Source organism: Phyllostomus hastatus, unplaced genomic scaffold (genome assembly GCF_019186645.2).
Source record: "Phyllostomus hastatus isolate PE091 unplaced genomic scaffold, TTU_PhHast_1.1 phas_scaffold_345, whole genome shotgun sequence".
In the NCBI taxonomy this organism is placed as follows: domain Eukaryota; kingdom Metazoa; phylum Chordata; class Mammalia; order Chiroptera; family Phyllostomidae; genus Phyllostomus; species Phyllostomus hastatus.
The window spans coordinates 9,307,807-9,327,500 of NW_025334024.1; the positions used below are offsets into that span (position 1 = coordinate 9,307,807).

General features: G+C 47.7%; 1 protein-coding gene and 1 non-coding gene across 3 annotated transcripts in view; one reads left to right on the forward strand and one right to left on the reverse strand.

Annotated features, from left to right (window-relative positions):
• Positions 1–19,694, reverse strand: part of WWOX (WW domain containing oxidoreductase) — an 898,695-nt gene that overhangs the window by 467,562 nt on the left and 411,439 nt on the right. The gene's annotated exons all lie outside the window — the stretch shown is intronic.
• Positions 18,052–18,176, forward strand: LOC123806223. The gene has a single exon (XR_006783456.1). It is a non-coding gene; the product is annotated as a small nucleolar RNA SNORA31 (small nucleolar RNA).

Below are 19,694 nucleotides of genomic sequence, written 5' to 3' on the forward strand. Positions count from 1 at the left end.
GAGTGGGAACTGGCCGTGGACCCACAGCTGCGTTAGCTAGCAGAGCCCCTGGCAACACTATGGGGACTTAGCTTACCCATGGGTCTCACCCATCAGGTGAGTCCTGTTGGCAGAAAAGTCACAGAGAGAAGCGAGGTGAGAGCTGGGGGCCAGGGCAGCACTGAACTTCACCTGGAGCAAGCAGATGGTGTTCAACACAGTTGATGGATCCTACTGAGGCTGGCATGGAAGCGGGGTAGCCGGAGACAAAGAAACAGGGAGAGGCACTTCGAGCAAAAAAAGAAAGGCAACATGAAGCCACAGAAAGATGAACTCAGAGACCAAAGCCCTGGGTTCAAATCTGACCTATGGCTTCTTCCCTCTCCTCTCTCTCCCCTTTCCACCCATTGCTTTAACCTGACAACATGGGACGCTGTAGAACAGATACTCACAAATAGCCCTTGATTAGGAATTCTGGTTTGGTTGTATAGGAAAGGGCCATATATTTAATTTAATGTTTTTGTTAAATGGAGAGAAATTGTAAATTATTTGGGGGGCAGGAGGTCTCCCACCCAGGTACATCACACCCAATTTAATACAGCACCGAAGTGTTAACTCTCCAACAAACTGATTATCGTCTCTCCCCTCCACCCCCACCCCGCCACCACCTTCCTTTGCACTTTGCAAGGACCTAGGGCTCTTGATGAAAAGGGAGGAATAATCCTTTCTTTGGTGTCTGCGATCAAGATCTATTTGGTAACCCACTCCTCTAATACTGCCTGTGCAGAGAAATAATTTTGGCTCCCCGTTAATTTGAGTATTGAACTGAAATTCTGCAGCTGCTTTCTGCCAAGCCTGAAAGCAGAAATTAATTTCAATGACCCAGGCGAGTGGAGGGGAGCTCTGTCAGGTAATTAGTCTTCGTCTTTGCTACTCAGGGTCTATCACTGTGCTAATCCATACATAAACCCAGGCATTCCCCGAGTCACTCGCAATCTGCGGGGCCGTTTAACTGCCTCTTGCTTGGGTTCACGGAGAGCAGGGGCATCTGCAAGGGGAACGGATGAAGGCTCCCTTTCATTTTCCCTTCCTTCTACCTATTTAGGGCTGGCAGAATTAATGCGGCTGATTTACATGTTCTTTTCCTGTTTGATCGAGGCTGCCTTTGATTAAGTAGAGCTTGGGGTGTGAGCCGGGGTGGGGGAGGGGTTCCCACTCCTGCAGCTCCCTGACTTGCCAGTTTATTAATGAAAGAGGCACCAATATTGATAGCCCTGACACTACAAGTGCAGCAATTAAAGGGTCTGTCCTTCCAGGCTTTTAATTAAAAGGGAGCTTTTTTCTACCTGGGACGGGTCCTATTGTCATATTTGCATTCAGTTCTGGTTTGGGATGTGGGCACCCCTGCCTTTTCCTTCAGGGAAATCTCCTGGGGGACCCTTACACCTGAAAAAACAAACAAAGGTGTGAAAAGCTTTGTTCTCAACAGCGGTCATTCAGAAACCCAAGGAAAAGGACGGTTTTGGGAGAAGGCACCTGTTCAGGAAAGCAGCCTGCCGCCCTCCGTCCCTCTGAGCTTCACGGTTCCCGTGCTCTGACCCTGAAGGAAGGGATGGCGGGGGCACACTCAACAGCAGCTATGGTAATTCCCTGGGCGCTTACTGAAGGACTGCACCGGCTAGCGTTGTTCACCCCGTAGCAGCCGTGTGCGGTGGGTCTCAGCAGGGCCACTTAACAGCTGAGAAAACTAGAGCTCAGCTCAGAGACAGTAAGCAGCTGGTGGTTCTTCTGCTCTGAAGTCCTTCTCCGTTCCACTCCAGGCACCGACACTCAAAAGCCTGAGGGGCCAGGCAGGTGTCCGACATGGTGGGAGCAGATGAATTGGGAATATGGGACCTGGGAGCCCCCGTCCCCTCTAGGGGGGCCGTCTCCCCTTGCCCACCCCACCACCCTCCTGCCAATTCTGCCTGACAGAATTCTAACCCAGGATGGCTGGCCTTTGGTGGTCTTCTGATATTGCAAGAGAAGTAAAAAATCTGAACTTTTAATTGAACTATCCCTTAAATGATGTTAATTTATTTTGTTAGTGAAGCTCACGCTTGTGACTTTAGAGAAACTCTCCGCCTGCCTCCTGGGGATCGTTTTTAACTTTGTTCACTTGTCTGCATGCTGAAGCCCTCAGCCAAACGGAAGTGACCTGGCTTTGTCTGCCAGCGATGCCATGTCACTCTCCTGGCCGGGTGGGCAAAAGCTGTGATCTGCCCCAGCACCGTGTGGAAATTAAAATGGAAACAAACTGTGGTCCCCAAATGCTTCCCTAAAGAGTCCCTCCACAGTCAACACCAGACCCCCACCCAGACCAGCAGCAGACAGACGCGCAGTTTGGGGGTCTCTCCCCAACCCCACCTCTTCTGACCAGCCATCTTAAACCAGCCTGGGTTTAACCCCACTTCAGTGATGAACCAACTCTGTGACCTTGGGCACTTTCCCCCCTTTTTCTGTGCACCTCAGCTTTCTCACCCGTGAAACAGGACAATCTGAACTCAGAGGTCCCTAAGAGACAATGCGTGGGAAAGTGTGAGCGCAGTTGCCTGTCTCCGGGAAAGGAGGCCCGCCAGCTTGAGCCCCAGCAGAGTGCCCTGCATGTCTTCCGATCCACAGCAGCCGAAGGGCACAAGCTCGTGGTTCAGAGTTTCTCCCCCAGGACAATGAAACAGACTGAGGATGGCTGAGCGCTGGAGAGCAAGGCAGTCTTTTAGCCTCAGTTTTCTGCCTCTAAAGTGGGCTTTATATGCTCCCACATAGGACTACGGGAGGTTATAAAAGGAAAGCAGGGCCAATACTTAGTAGGCCTGCAGGAAACCACGCTCCTACTACCTGCTCTCTGTAGGGCTTAATTCTCTTGCTTTAGACTCATCTTTCAGGTTTTATGCTTCAGAGATCTTTTTTCATGCTTAGCCCTAAAGCTAGAAAATGGAAAAAATAATAAAAATAAAAAAATCCTGAGTCTTCACAGGAGCTACAACGGTGAAATCTCCTAATCATTTCTCGTTTTACTGTGAATTCCTAGAAATGACAACATGCCCGAGAGAGAGAGAGAGAGAGAGAGAGAGAGAGAGAGAGAGAGAGAGAGGATGTAAACTTCAACAAGCAGAAGCTCTAACGCTCTAATGTATTTTATTGGAATCAAAAGTGCTCTCTCTCACCTCTGACCCCTCTCTCACCCCCTCCTTGGACCTCCCCTCTCCCATCTGCTCCAGTCTGCTGCTGGGGCCATTGAGGAAAAGTCAGAGGCATTAGTTGGTGTCAGGTAGCACTGCCATCCATATTCTATGGGAGTCAATTACAATTAACAGGGCCATTCAAAAAGGGGCAGGTTCAGGCCAGACAAAGGGAGCACAACCAGATCTTATCAGAACCCAAGGCCAGCAGGCTGGGTCTTTCCAAGTCTGTTTGCACAGGGAAAAAAAAATGGTGGTGGGGGAAGAGCTGGGTAGGGGAAGGAAAGCTGACCGGAGAGGGGAGGTGACAAAGCCAGGCAACTGAGCAAGGAGGTTTAAACATACAAAGACTCCTCAGCCCACCCCCTGGGCTCAGATCCTGACTTTGTTCTGGCTACTGAGGACAGGCAGGCAGGTCAATAACCCCTCCAGGCCTTGGCTGGCTTATCTGTAAAATGGGAAGAGCAACAGTACCTTCTTGTTTTTAAAATTGTCCTGCGAAATGTTTGCAAAGTGCTGAGGGTAGAGCTTGGTACTGGGCAGTTATTCTAAAAGCTTGACTTGGCTTGGGGCGGAGATATGGACATCCAGGAGACAACCTGATTCTTCAAGCCAGCATTGGTGGGGGGTGGCAGCATAAATCAGACTGCATAGAGACAGATGACCAGCTTGAAGGTGACTCCCTTCCCATGCCTTACACCATGCCAGGGAGAACCAGACATGGGGAGGGGCAGTTCATGGGTGCTGATACAAACTACAGAGCTCCCATAGGTGGGGTTGGCAGTGGGGCAGGGAGACACACACTGTAGTTGGCCCTGGGCTGGGAGAACATTGGCTAGGCCACTGGTCCCCCACCCATCATTCCATTTTGACACCCTTTTCTTTGTTTCTTTGTTATGACAATGAGGTCAGGGACGGAGGTGTGATTCCACAGACAGGTCCAGAGAGACCTGATTCCAATGCCAGGTGGGCCGCTGGTGAGTAACATGACCATGGACCCGTGGCCAGGGCTGTTTAAAGCCTCATATTCAACGAGGAGGCAGGAATACTTATCAGCTCAGGGTTATGTGAGCAGAAGCAGAAAATGTGGGAGGCGGGGTGGGTGCTCAATGTGTGCAATTTATTTTGTATTATTCCAGCTTTCCCGCTGGGCTCTGGAGGAACAGGTGCTGGCTGCCTCGAACCGCCAGCCTGTCTGAAACGGGCACATGCCTGTCTGGAACTGGGCAGACGAGGGGAGTGAGTCCGAACCACATCAGCCTTCAGCCAGATAAGGAACGCTCCCCAGCGCACGGGCCCTCGGGCTGCTCTCAGGGACCCGTCCAATGACGTGCTCACGTCTGCACGGTGAAGAAGTCATCAGAAGGAGCAGACAAATAAACTAGAGGTTGACTACTCCTTGATCCTCTTCCAAAAACAGAAGCACAACCCAGGGAGGGTGGGGACACTCCTCTCTAGTTTTACTTTCCTAGCTGGGCTGCCTGGTTTTGTTTGCAAGCCTTGGTCCTTGAGCACATGCATTTCAGACCCTCTTAAAATTCCAGAAACTTGAGGCTAACATATCCATTCATTTAAATTTTTTAAAGTTCCCATGAGCGACAGAAAAGAGGGTCATTACTAGTAAGCACAAGGACTGAGGGTGGTGGGGGAAGGCAATAGTCACTCCATTTTCTATCAAGAAAAATAATACACAGCAAAACCTCATTAAGTCAGTCTCGGTTTATTCAAAAGAGCTTATCATTTGCAGTAACTATTCCCCAACCAACTGGATGCCTCTATTGTAATCTTCTTTAATGTCGAAAGTCTGATAATTAAATATATTAATATATCAGGACAGACCGTTTTCGAAGGCACGTGGTGTTCTGTGTGTCTCTATGTCTAGCAGGGCAATCAGTGCATAGCACGTACTGGATAACCCCTAGCTTCTTTCCCTTGCATTCCATATTATCAGAGCTTTAATCTGGCCTATATCGTGTCTGGTCCTTATCAATAATAACATGTTTCCATTTTAATATACTACCTTTTATTAAACCGGAGCCACAAACTCTTAATAGCAAGGGCCTGTCCAAGGCATTTTAATCACGTCTGGAGTGCCGATGTCTCTCCTAGGAAAACACGGGCAGTGCTCGGCGGCCAGGATGGGGGCCGTCCATCCACCTTCGTGTTGGCAGGATGAGTTACAGGATTGTATTACCAACGCAATTAGGCCAGGCTCCCTCTGCACTTCCACGGCAGACCTCTCGGCTCTGTACAATAAGAGGCACTTTCCTCTGTGACCTGGTTTCCAAAGCATTTTTTTTCTGCAAAGGGGTCGCCACTGATGCCTGTGAGGAAAGGCCAACTTCTGAGTTTCGTGCGCGCCTGCCACTGACAGTTATTCCAACATGGGACTCAGGCTAAGGGCAAACAGGCACCTGGTGCTTTTGCTGACGGCCATGATGCCAATAGGAATGACCATGATGTTGACGTTGATGACGATGATGTTGCTGGGTGATGCTGAGGGTGCCAGCTCAGCGCTGCGCACCTGCATGAGTGCTGCATGAGCATTTTCAGCACCTAATCCCTCCCACAACTCTCTGGGGAAGGGACTGTTAATACCCCCATTCTGTAGATGAAGAAACTGAGGCTTAGAGAGGATGAGTGAATTGCTCAAAGCCCAGAAAATAGCGGACCACCCAGAATATGAACCTGGGTGTGCAACTTCTAATCCTTCAAAGTATACAGCACTAACACTGCATCTTTGCTGGGCTGCTATGACAAAACACCAGAGACTGGGTGCCTCAAACCACAGGCATTTGTTTCTCATCGTTCCCAAGGCCAGGACGTGTAAGATCAAGGTGTGCCCACTGATTTCAGTGTTTGGTGAGAGCTCTCTTCTTGGCCTGGACAAGGCTGCCTTCAGGCGTGTCCTCACATGGCCTCCCCTCAGTGCATGGGGGGCTGGAGGGGTGGGGGCAGCCACATGGGGGAGGAAGAGTGAGAGAGACAGACAGACAGACAGACAGACATATGTCTCCTTTTCTTACAAGGACACTAATCCCATCATGAAGGCCCCACTCTCATTACAGCATCTAAACCCAATCAGCTCCCAAAGGCCGTGCTTCCAAAGACTATGACATCATGGGTTAGAGCTGTCAACATATGAATCTGGAGGGAACACACTTCAGTACATACACCCCATTCGAAGCAATTCTGTCTCCCCTCTTGTCCAGTCAGGAACAGCACATCAGAAGGCCCGCCCTTCTTTCCAGCTGAGTGATCACAGAGGTCCTGCAGTCAGGATCGAAGGCAGTGTGGCCCAGATCCAGGTCTGTCCGCCTGCCATCCTTCCTTAGGCCTCTAGGGTGATGGATTAAATACCATTATCTTTAGAAATTCGACTTTGAACACATGAATTTGGAGGAGGGCATTCATTCAGGCCGTAGCATTGAGGGAAGGGAGGGTCTTTCAGTGGCTTGTCTACCCCTCCCTCCTTTGCCTCCCCCTTTCTTGACCTGGTCTGACCTGCTCCCATACACCCTCCAAATACATAAATAACAACTACGGCAGGAGGGGCAGGAGAGTCCAAGAAACGGACTTAAGGATATAGCTCACAGACCAGCTCAGTCATAGCTGCTAATACTCAGACATGATAACCTACTGTGTGCCCAGAACTATGTTGAGTGCTTTAGTGAGTAGCATCAGTTATTCCTCACTTTCTCCCAAAATATCCAGCAAGAAGACAGAGGTAGCTATTAACCCCATCATCATACAGAGAAGAAAATGCAGCTTAGAGGGACAAAGTAACTTTGCAAGTTGTTGAAAGTGATGACTCAGTTGAACATCAAAGGACGAGAAGGAGCTCACTAGCTAAAGCTGGAAGGGGAGAAGACTCCAGGCAGAGTCAGCAGCCTGTGCAAAGGCCCAGTGACAGGAGTGGAGGGGTGAGAAGGGGAGGAGGAGTGGGGTGAGGGAAGGCTGCAGACGGGCACAGGCCTTGCAGGGTCCGATGGGGATTTGGGTTTTCATCCCAAGGGAAATGGAGAGCCAGTGAAGGGATTAAGCAGGGCGTGGAGAACAGGGTGGTGGTAAGAACAGATTTCTATTTTAGAGAAATGATTCTAACTTCCCCTTGAGGAACGGATTTCAGGAGAGACAAGAGGGTAAACAAGATGCGAGTTCAGAATCTCTCTGACCACACTGCTATAAATGGCACCAACTCACAGGTTCAGAATTCATCACATCGTTACCAAGTGGGCTGCCAGGAGACAGGGGAACCAAACCTCATCAGTGTTTTCTGTACCCTGCCCTTGTGGGGGGAAAAAGGGCTCTGGCCAGGTGGCTCATCTAGTTGGAGTGTTATCCCATACATCAGAAGGTTGTGGGTTGGATCCCTGCTCAAGGCACAACCTAGATTGTGGGTTCGATCCCCAGTCAGGGAGCACATGGAAGGCAACTGATCAATGTTCCTCTCTCTCTCTTTCCCTTCCTCTCTCTCTAAAATCAATAAATATGCCCTCGGGTGAGTCTTTAAAAAAGACACAATCAAAAAAGTCTTCTTGTTTTTAGAGTCTTTGAAATGGTATAAGAACCCCAAAGGGAAAAGTCCAACATGGAAAAGCAAGCAGTGGTGCCCTTTGAAAAGTTTTAATTTTATTTTAACTTTGCTAAATCTACTTACATTCACATTTTGAAATATGTATGCACGATAAAACACTGCAGTTATGGTCTATTGGGTTAAAAATCCACTTTTTGGAATGGGTTCAAGGGAACACTTATATAAAAGACCTCCGAGTGGAAAGTAATTCTGCAGATAAAATAGAATGGAAGCATCCCCTAAATACGCTCCTTGCAAGATAAATGCACAGTGAGGAGGGGTCTGAAGCCATCATTAATGGGAGGTTCGAAACAGCCAGCCTCTGGACCCCTTGGAGAACCAGCTGGAAGGGAAGGGCCTGGCAAGTCCTCAGCATCAACGTTCACACTTTTCCAAGGATCCACCCTCTTCCTTTCCTAATTCAGTTGAAACCAAGAAATTGACCCCCAATGTAAAAGAGTGAAATTCCATTCTAGCATGCTACTCACAAAGCACGGGGCGACCGTGGTGTTTATTTTTCAAAGTTCCAGACAAAGAGAGCTAAAAAAATTGCTGGAAAAAATCCATCAACAAGCATTTCTGCACTTATTCTGTGTAATTATCCTTGTATGGAGAGGCATACAGAAAAGGAAGAAAATACGGTTCTTATTCTTGGGGAGTTGGCAATCCTGTTAGAAGGGTGCTGCTCGGCTCCAAGTGTGCACAGAACCACCTGGGGAGTGAGACGGAAATGCAGATCCCGCACCTGCATCCCCCGCCCCCTGGACCAAGTGCTGCAGAGTGTCCACATAGGGCCTGGGGGTCTGGATTTTAAGCAAACAGAAGGGCTTCTGATGGGGGCTGGAATTCTGAATCATTGAACTGAAAAGAGAGAGAGAGAGAGAGAGAGAGAGAGAGAGAGAGAGAGAGAGAGAGAGGGAACCTACAGGAAACTTGAGCACCACAGACTCAGACAGAGGAGGGAGCCTTAGTGCGCGTATGCAGTCACACCCTCTACCCAGGGTGGCAATCCTCAGTCAGCAACCACGGCTGGTGGTCAAAGCACCCAACCTTTGCTTTACGTCTCCAACAAAGGACACAAACCCTTTGTGTGGATATTCATTCCACTGCAAGACAACCACCTGCTACCCTCTGATGAGCCTTCACAAAGCTGGAGCTCCTTACATCTTCACCCTGTTCACCTCCCTTGATCTGAGCATCATGTGTTTGTCCAAGCTGTCTAAGCCCAGCGTGCCTGAAATAACCATATACTCTGTTCCTTCTACCTGTCCAGTGCGCTTTTTGAAAATAAGATAGAGATAAAAAGAGATGACACCCATGTTCTTGCTTCATAGTCCCCACTTTCCTAAAACTTCAGAAATTATGTATTTAATTATTTGTTCCAGACTTTCCAAGGGGATTAGCATCAAGGTTATTTGTCTCTTGTCCTTGTTAACTATTGTTCTCTTCCCAGCTCCTACCCCATAGTCATTCTTCTCCTTGCCTTTAATGAGTCCAGTTTTGCTTCTTTCTCCTGTTCCTCCCCTTTCCTCCATTGATTTTTACCAAATTTTCCAACAGAATACATGTGGTCTCATTTGTGACTTCTTTTTGGCATCTTGAGTGATTACTCAGAGATTCACACCATCATAGAACATCAGAATTGGAAGGAGCTTTGGAAACCAGCTGGGGCAGCCCCCTCACTACAAAAGTGAAGAAAGTGGGGCACAGGGAGGACACAGATCAAACTGAGATGCCCAAGGTGGGGACCAAGTCAGGGTTAGGACTTGGTCTTCCCTCAGGCTCAGTATTTCTGGACAGCCTGCCTTATTTGGGACTCGGAGACCCGGCTGTGTGGTCAAGCAGATTCTAAGGTTCCTCCTCTCGGGAAGAATGGCAACAAACACACTAAGAAAGAGAGTGGCTTATCGCGTCCCTAAATTACGTATAGTAAAATGTTAAATGAGAGAGAAAACTCGCCCACGCTCCTAACTGCTCCAGAGTGGATTTTCGTACAAGAGGTGACCGTTCCACTGGAACGTCAGGAGTCGTGGCAGCATGCTGCCCTTTGGGCGTGTGTGGGGGATGGGGAGGAGAGAGGAGGGTCGAACCCAGAACAAAGCAGGAAATGAAAGCACACCTCACCACGATGGCCACGGACCTCAAGGACATGGGAGTCAATGGAAAGAGCTCCTGATGGCCAAACCACCTGGGCAATAAAAGAAAGCAGTATTGGATCATAACTCAAAATAGGAAGTAAACATCCATGAGCCCACACTGATAAAAATAAATAAGTGTGCAGAAGAGACAATCTCCCATGCAGAAGAATTCCAAATCGTTTACACAGACACTCTGCCTACGAGCAGGGAGAACACAAACCCTCACTCAGGAGTGGTCTGCACGCAGAGACATCCCTCCAGAGAGAAGAGGACGCAATGGATGGGAAAAGAGTGACGGCAGTGGAGAAACCTGACAAATGCCACCCCAGCCAGTGGGAAAGGTCAACATCACTGAGACAGTCACGCTGACAGCACTGCCCGTGGTGCGGTACAACGAGAAGGGCACTTCATTCTGTGTCTTCTCCTCTGAAACCCGTAACCCCAGTCTAATCAGGAGAACAAACCAGGTCAACTCCATCACTGAGGCATCTTCCAAGGCCTCCAACCATGCGCACTCCTCAAAAGTCGTCAGAAACAAGGAAAATCTAAGAAACGGGCGTGGCCCGGACAAGTCTAAGGGGACATGATGACTAAATGCAGTGTGGGATCTGGAATACAAAAAGGTCATTAGGAAAAACAAAGGAAATCTGTATAAACTATAGACTTTTGTTAATAATATATTAATATTGGTTCTGTAACTGTAATACATGAACCAAATAATGTAAGATGTTAATAACAGGACAACTGTGTGTCATTGTCTCATTTTTTTTGCAAATCTAAAGAAAAGTCTAAAGATAAAGTCTACTTAAAAATAAAATAAATGTGTGTGCTAAATAAAGTAAAACAACAATATAGAAAAGCACGTGTCATTCTAGAGGCAGATTGGGGTTCTTTGAATAGGGACGTTCAGGGTTCCAGTTACCTTTGGAAGGGGGTGCAGGCCCCAGGGGATAGGGCCCAGAGAAGGGATCGTGGTTACCCCGGACTCAGGGTCGAACTGCAGCTGACCCCAAAGGGCTGAGCTGTCAGTGGCGCCATCAGCATGATTTGTGATGTTCTCCAGCAATGCTCAGCAGCTCAGAAGTGGGAGCCAAGTCTGTAGCCCACTTGGGACCTGCAACAAATCAAAGGAGGCGGGGCTGTCCTCGGCTGTCAGCAATCACACCTTCCAAAGACAGGCTCCTGTTCCAGGGACACAGGCAGTACGCGGGGCAGGCTGGGCCAGTAGCCAGGCCGTGCAACGGGCCGTGATGTCCTCGCTTTTGGCTTCCGTGGAAAGTGTCCGAGAGGGGAACGCTACCTTTCCCAGCATTCAACACTGTATTCACACAATCCAGTTCCTTTAGGCAAACAAATTCAAACCAGAAATTGTATGGGGAATGATACTTTCTTGTTCACCATTGTGCCTTTCTGCAGCAAATAATTCCCAGGCAGGGTGCTAGAGAATTCCAAGTGATAGACATATTATGTTTGTGACAGACAACTTTAAGAAAAATCTCTCTGCAATGAAAGTGAGGGTTCCACCCCCCTTCCTGGCATCTCGGCTTGCCATAGAAATGAGTGATTTTCTGAATTTCTGCCAAGTTAGATGGTTCAGCATGCTATTAGATTAGTCTGTTTATACAGAAACAGCCAAAAATAGGAAACACACAGAAGCTATTAAAGATATTGTCCTGAGAGGGAAAGATGTGAACGGTTTTCTTACTGCAAGTGGGAAATAAGATATGAGTCAGTATTAATGTGATAAAGAAGTTAATGTGTTCTAAAGCAAACCATTGGCTTCTTCATCTTGTTTCAGAGGTGACGATAAAAGGAACATACAGACGATTATTTAGGGTTGGGCGAGCATGGAAGTGGGCGAAAGCGCTGCACAGCACAGCCCATCGGGCCTGGGCCTCAGAAACAGCTCCCTGTCGGAAGGTAAGGCTGCGGCACAAGGGCAGTTCTCAAAGGGGAAGGTGGTTCCTGGCCCTGCTCCCACCACCAAAAAAAGTCCCACAAAAACAAAATCCCAGATTAACTAAATATAAAAATACAAAAAGGTTTCAGAAATTCAAAAGGGAAATTCCAATTTCACTTCTGCCCTTGGGTTGCTGTGGATGTCATCGAATGGAAATCACACAACCTCTCGGGTCAATGCGGTTCAAGACGGGGGGGCTTGGATCGAGTTCCACCTGGGAGACGATGTGGATTCCTACTTTCCTCACCTATAAAGTAGATGGGACGGCGAGACCTGTGCCTTGAAGTCACCTCCTTTTCCTCAGTAAGTCACGAGGTGACACATGGAGGAAAGACTGTGCCCTATTCTGGTCACGTGAGCTGTTCTCGATGACATCTTAGGCTACACATGTGAGTCTCTAAGTGGGAGTGTGTCGAAATACCTGTATGTGGCTCAGCTCTATATGTTATTTTCATCTTAATTCATAGTTGAAAGGCACAAAGAAATAGAGTTTTCTACAAAATATGTTTCTAATGGTGTTATCATCTTCTTGGGTGGTCCTCTAAGTCCCAGCGAGCAACTTAGAACTTGCTGAGCCAAGAATATCAAAGAAAGGTGAAATCTCCATGGTCCAGAATGTGTTCATTTTCTATGGCTGTGTAACAAATGATCACAAACTTAGCAGCGGAAAACAACACCCATTATTATCTTAGAGTTTCAGTGGGTCAGAAGTGTGGGTGTTGCTCGGCTGGGTTTTCAATTTCAGGGTCTCACCAGGCTGAAATCCAGATCACAGGTGGGCCTCGGTCTCATCAGAGCCTTCACTGGGGAAATGTCATCACCTTTAAGCTCCTTCAGGCTGTTGGCAGAGTATATTTCCTTGAGGTTGTCGGACTAATATCCCATGTTCTTGCTGTCCACTTTGGGCCTCGCTCAGCTCCTAGAAGCCTCCTGCAGCCCACTGTCACGCGGCCCTCTCCAGCTTACTTCGTCAACACCACCGATCGAGAGTCTCTGATGTCAGTCCCTGTGTGTTTTCACTTAAGTCAGACCCACCCAGGATGATCTCCCTTCTGATTAACTGAAAATCAACTGAATTGGGGCCTTAATTAGATCTGCAAAATCACTTCCCTTTGCCATGTCGTGTAGCCTGATGAAGGAAGGGACATCCTACCATCTTTTTCATATTCTATTGCTTAGGAGCAAGTCACAGGCTCTGTACTCATTCAAGGGGAGGGGATCATACCAGGGTGGGCCCACCTTAGGGTCCCTCTGCCCAACAGGGGAAGGACATACAGGGGTTCACTTCTCAAAAAAATGCCATCATTGCATGGTCAGAATTGCTTCATATATGAGTGTGAGCTTAGAATCTAGGTACAGGGGAGAAGGAGGAGGGATAGAAAAAAGATAGAGCCCCATATTTTTCCAAATAATCTTTTTTTTCAAGGTTTTTGTAGAATTACCTGCTGGCAGGCATTAAGTAATAAAATGCGGGTATGCTTAAAATGTACAGTTAAACTTACACAGCTAACAACTGAACAACCAAGTCCCTCCTTCCTTCAGCCAGTGCAACAGTGAACATGGACGTCGGGAGCATGGACGTGGCAAGAAAAGGCAAGGCAGGTTCAAAGGCAAACCTGTCAGTACCTGTCTGAAATACCAGAACCACACTAGGTTTGAGGAGGACAATAAATAATCAAATACTACATGCCGGCCACTAAAAGCCAAGTTCAGAGGCCTCTTGGTACAAGAAAAATAGGGACGCATCTAGGTAGAAGGAGAAATGGAAGCTGAAAGAGGGAAGGAATAAGCAGCACCAAGAAGGAAGGAGGTATCCATCTCTAGGAGAGGTACAGGGGAGAGCTAAGACGAGGAGAGAAAGGAGATGTGGGAGAAAGTGAAGCAACATTCACACAATGAGGACTCGAGTGGTGGTGAGGAGGGGGGCAGGGGTGGGCATGCACAAACGGAGCCATGAATTAACTGGAAAGGTCAGTTAGCCAGAATAATAAGCCAGGTAAGTAGAATCCCACTGAGCTTGGCAGGCCTACTCTGGCCATTAACGTTCACGTTTTCCAGAACCCCGGCACTTTCACTGGTGTGAGTGAAAACTGTCTGGTGTCTGGGCTCTACCTTGCCTGCCCTACCCGGTGTCTTCAAAGACAAACCGTGGACCGAGAGGGGAGTGGGAGAAGAAATAGGAGGTAAAAGGCTCTATACCACATGCTTGCTTTCACCAGAAGGAGCCTTTAAACAAAACCTCTGAACAGGATTATTTTGTTTTGAAATTTCAATGTAAAGAAATAAAATATGGTGAGACGTTATAACATATGGAAACACAATCTGGGCAAATACATGGCTGAAAACAAAATCCCGACCAAATAAATGCTGTGTGTGGTGACCCAGACATGATGCATGAAAAAAAAAAAAAAAGAAAGAGAGACCTGAGGGGGATGTTTATAAATTTGACACAGTTGCAAGCAGAGCTCACTAAAGATTATTTCTATGCAAATATGCATTTAGCCAATTCAGGAGTGTGCAAAAAAATCTAAATATATTTCTCAAAAATCAATTCTTACGCAGTACAAGTGAATCAAGAAGCAAGTACACCAATACATATTAAAATGTGACAAATACGAACTTGTCAGAAGATAAGCGGCCTGGGTGTGGGTGACAGGGACCGAGACACTGTCCCACACTGCCTGAGGTCCATGTCTAGTCTAGAGAAGATGTTTGACAAAGGCACCTCTGCGGTCGATGCAGCAACGTTCTCCCCTCCAGGGACAAAGCCTGAGCCTTGAAAGTCCCAAGCTCCCTGGTTGCTTCTGGTTTGCATAGAAAGTTATACACAAGGCTTGTGCAGCAAACTTGTAAAACAGAGCACCCCGACTGATTGGCGGTGCCACCCAGAGATTCCAAATCTGGGCAATAAACAGGTTCTTAGAGGAAAGCTCTCTGTCTGCCCGATTTAGCCCCTTAACAACCATCCCTCCTACATACCTTATTTAAATCACCCGATATTTCCTGGCTACACCAGGTCCTTTGATTTCACGTTCTAGAGAGTGAGAGGTATACGTAATATTCTTTATTTGTCATTTTCACCATTAGCTAATAAATATACCATCTTGATCAGCTGTGTGTCTAAGTTTTCTAAATTCATTATTAACTAGAGATTGTCTCCGTGCATTTGACAAATGAGGAAGCTGCCATGAGAGATTCGTCAGATTCATCGTCCTTTTCAGTGTCCTGGGGTTAATTAGGAGCAGAGCTGGGTCTAGAGGAATCCAGAGAAAGATAAGGCATGCATTTTTTTATACTGTAACCACTATTTCTCTTTGCTTTTATATTTACAAATGGAACCACACAACTGAGGTTAGAAATTGCAGAGCAGCAGTGGCTGGAAGGACAAGCGAGAGGGCTGCTGGGGTACAGCAGTGGTCCTGTGTGCTGGGCACTCATGCGTGTGAGCGTGCCAGTTCATTGAGGTGCACACGTGAAGTGTGTGCCCCGTTCTGCTTGTATTACACCTCAACAAAGAGTGAGAAGACTTTGCCCTCCCATGTCAGTAGCCTAGATCAGGTCTCTGTACCAGCAGCCCCACCGAGGGTTGTGTGTTTCTTTAACTCAGGCCTCTTCCTGGGGCCAGGTCCATACTGGGCATACCCACGGCACCAGCGCAAGGCTCGTCAGCTGAATATCCGATCAAGGACCGGCCCATGTCACAGGGAAAGGGCTCCAGACTTTCTTTTCCCCCTCTCAGTTCTATCTTGGGTCTTATACATATGATAAGGATTAAAGAAATTCTGTATTTGTTTCCTGCACTAAACATGGGTAGCAGGCTGAAATGTGCCCCTCCAAAATTCACATGCTGAAGTCCTAACCTCTAGGACCTCAGAATGTGACTGTATTTGGAGACACAACTTTGAATGAGGCAAATAAGGTAAAATTAGGTCCTAACGGTGGGCCCTAATCCAGCTGGTGTCCTCATAAGAAAGGAGGTTAGAACACAGACAGAGAGAAGACTGAATGGAGACGCAGGAAGAAGATGGCTACTTACAAGGCAAGGAGAGAGGCCTTGGAGGAAACCACCCTGCTGCCACCGTGGTTTCAGACTTCCAGCCTCCAGAGGACACTTTCTGCTGCTAAGCCACCCAGCCTGGGGTACCCTGCTGTGGCTGCCCCGAGAAACGAACACAAGGTCCAATCTGAGAACCGCTGCAGTGCTTCCCCGATGAGAAAGCCTTGGACAAGGCTTGTGGGGTCAGGGGCACTGGGACTCGTGCCCTGCCCTGCCCTGCTCATGCCCACTGGCTGTGGCCTTGGGCCAGTCACTTGAAGCTTCCATCACAGGCAGGATGTAGACAGTCACAACCCCACAGGCTTGTCACAAAAATTTAACTAGGAGATACGATACATGAGTGGTGCTGAACATTACGTCAGACTCAGTTGGGGCTCAATAAATATTAGCTGTTAGTGTTATTGACGTGATGATGATAAAATGAAGCTTAAATAATACTTTCTGACTCACAATTTGTTATAATGATGAGCACTGTGCAAATGAAAAAGGTGCTATATAAAGTCCAGTTAATATTTTGACAGAAATGTTGAAATGTAGCAAGGCAGCTTCATGCAAATGAACATTTCCTCTGTTCCTCGGATATGGGGCATGGTGTTATAACGGCACTGTGGGGCATGTGCACAGGTGTCCTGGACTTAGGATGGGGTGGGACCCACAGGGGAGGTGCTAGCACCATGGGAGCAGGAGCGTGAGCAGAGAGCTCACTTCCGGCTTGGGCAATGGGAGCACAACTTAGGGATTCTCTCCTGCCACCTCAGAGCAGGCAGAACACAACCCCTAAAAATCCAGGAGGACTCTTCACATAACTGCTCCCTTGCGCCACCTGTGTTCACGCCGAGTCACTGCACCAAGCTTCCTCAATAACCAGATCAATTTCATGCAGTAATTGGGCCAATCAGCAAAGCCGAAAGTCTGACTGCTTTTTGAACGGAACTGCCCAGTCAGCTGGGAGAACTGAACAAAACAACCAGACTATTTATCTGGTGGCGTACACGTTAGAAAGGTATGGCGAGGCCGCCCAGATCACCGCACCAGGTTTTGTCCCTCCTCAGATGGTGTTCACTATCTTAAATGCGCCCCTTGTTTAAACAAAACAAACATCAAGTAACATTTTACTTGCTCATTATTTTTTTCAACAAAGCTATGTGTGTGGGAGAATACACGTGTCTGCACGGGCATGAGCACACGCACCTGGAGAAAGCAGAGAACAGCTCTCACCCATAGCTTTAGGGGGTCATGGGGCCCGTGAGACAGAGGGCAGAGAATTCTAGAGCGGGGTGAGGAAGCTAAGGTTTTTTTCAAGAAGAGTAACCTACTGATTTCCTAATACAGCATTTGATCCTTCTCTTCTTCATTTCCTTTCACACATATATAGGTCCTGAGACATAGAGAAGGAGAAAATGAGACCATGATTCGGAGGACTCAGGTCTACAGTGGGGCCTGGAGCTTGGGATCCCCCATTAGCACCTTCTAGAGTGGCTGTGCCCTACTGAACAGCAGACATGATACACAGGGAGTGTGGAGTCGCTGCCATGTTTCTGTAATGTTATAACTTAGCCTACTATCTTCCGGAAGTGGTTGAAATCCCCATATGTAAATTTAACTACAAGTCTAAAACTTGTAAAAATGATTTTACAACTAGAATCACACAAGAGAATCCCCAAATTCAGCACGCATTCCATATTTCTGAATCACAGATGCATTAGCCTCACCTTCCAGTAAGATTAGGGCAGAACTGTGTACAACACCCAGCCCAGAGCAAGGGATTAGTAAACAGGTGTTGGCTGATTACACTGAGCATCACAAAGAGCTATGGAAAAGAAAAAGCTAAGAATGCAATTAAAAGACAACTATGCCAATATTTCTGGGGTATCTACAAAATACTTCATGGTGGAGCCTGTTGTTGGGACCCCAACCCTGTCTCAGCTGGCATCAGGATCAAGGAGTCCCTGGAACAGAACTAAGAGGGGGAGGTCCTTCATCTCCCATGAACTTCTGTCCAATTTGGCACAAAGACCCACATGCTTCCCTGAAGTCAAGAGACTCACACTGACAGGATCAGCTGCAGAAAGGATGAGGAAGCAAGCCACGCAGGACAAACAGCATGAATAGGGTGGTTACCACATCCACTGATAGACCTTGAACAACCTGATGCCATTTTTTGGTTTGTACCAGGATGTGAAAGAAAAAAATTCCTGCACTTTCTGTCTTTGTCATGGTCTACATTGAATAGGGGACTATATCTCCAAGATAGATAGATAGATAGATAGATAGATAGATAGATAGACAGACAAACAGATAGATAATATGCTGGCCCAGAGGGCCTGCCACCCCCTCCCCTCAGCCAGGGCACAGGGGATGCTGCAGGGTCCCAACCTGAAGGCAGCAATCTGGACCCAAAGCAAAAGATGTGTTGCATCTATGGCAAGCATGATTTTACTGACAATGAAAGAATACACATGTAAGCAAACTGTCCTTCTGCTTTGTGCATCTGCTCACAATGTCACCATGGAAAGGGATCCTGTGAGACCCCAAAAGTTTTGAACATGGAAAGTTTTTCAATAACCACTTGGTAGCCAAAGCTATCTAGAGCTGTCTAAATTATTTATCTTACTGAGTGTGAATGTCCACTCATTTCAATGCAGAGATATTCATGTGTTTAATTCCAAGGTGCTGCCCCCAGAGGTGTTATATCATACAAGGTTTAGCAACCTTTCTGTGGACAGCCAGGTAGTAAATGTTTTAGGCTTTGTGGGCTTGTGGCCACTGCCTTGCATACTCAGCTCTGCCACTGTAGCTGCAAGTAGCCATGGATAACATGCAAACAAGTGGGTGCAGCTGTGTGCCAATAAAACTTTAATTACAGAAAGAATCTTCAGGCCAGGCCCTGGGCTGTACGTTAGCAAATCATGTAATGCACAGGATATGCAGTATATCACCTTCCTAAAACACATCTGGTCCCAAGGCTTTTAGACAAGAGATTGGGATTCTGCAGTTGCAATTTTGGAAAGCATTCTCTTCAGGGAAGATCTTTACAAGGGGCTGGGTCCGTCCTCCAATCAGAGCTTGGCTGGACTTCCTAAGCAGTTTTCAGTCGTCTGCTCTAATGCTTGCATAGCAATGACAGTGGCGGCTTCAACCCCAGTCTGGAGTTCAGGTTTGCGGGACCGGCGGAGAGCACCTGCCACGGGTCAAATTCCTCAGGATGACTTGCATTCCAGTTTTGCAGGCAGAGAAGGGGGGTGAATGCCCCTTCTGACAGGGCAGGAAATTGGGAGGACAGCAATTTTCCCGAAGACAGATTTTCCAGATGATTCTCCTAGACATCCATCAATTTTCATGAGGAGCCCTTAGCACAGGGAGGCACTGGAGCAGCTCTAAGGTCCAGATGGCCACCTGGGACACAACGTGGGGATGGGTCCACACTCACCAAGACTGCAGGGAAAACATGGGGGCTTTCATGAGAACTAAGGTTTCCAGAAAAGTTTTCTCTGCTCTCTAGCTCCTGAGCATCGGACACTGTTGGGAGCATCGGGAGATGGGCCCTGGGCACGGACGTGAATGTGGTGAATGTGGTCAGGGTGACAGGCACTGGTGTCGGGGGAGCTGATAGGGTGCCCTCAAAGGTCTTTATGGACCGCAGAGACACGGAAGTCCTCACACGAGAAAAGCTGGAGATAGAAACCATGAGTGAGTGAACAGCGGTCTCTCCCAGAACGCACAAGAGACGCGTCTTGGGGAACCCAGAAACAGTGGGACTGAG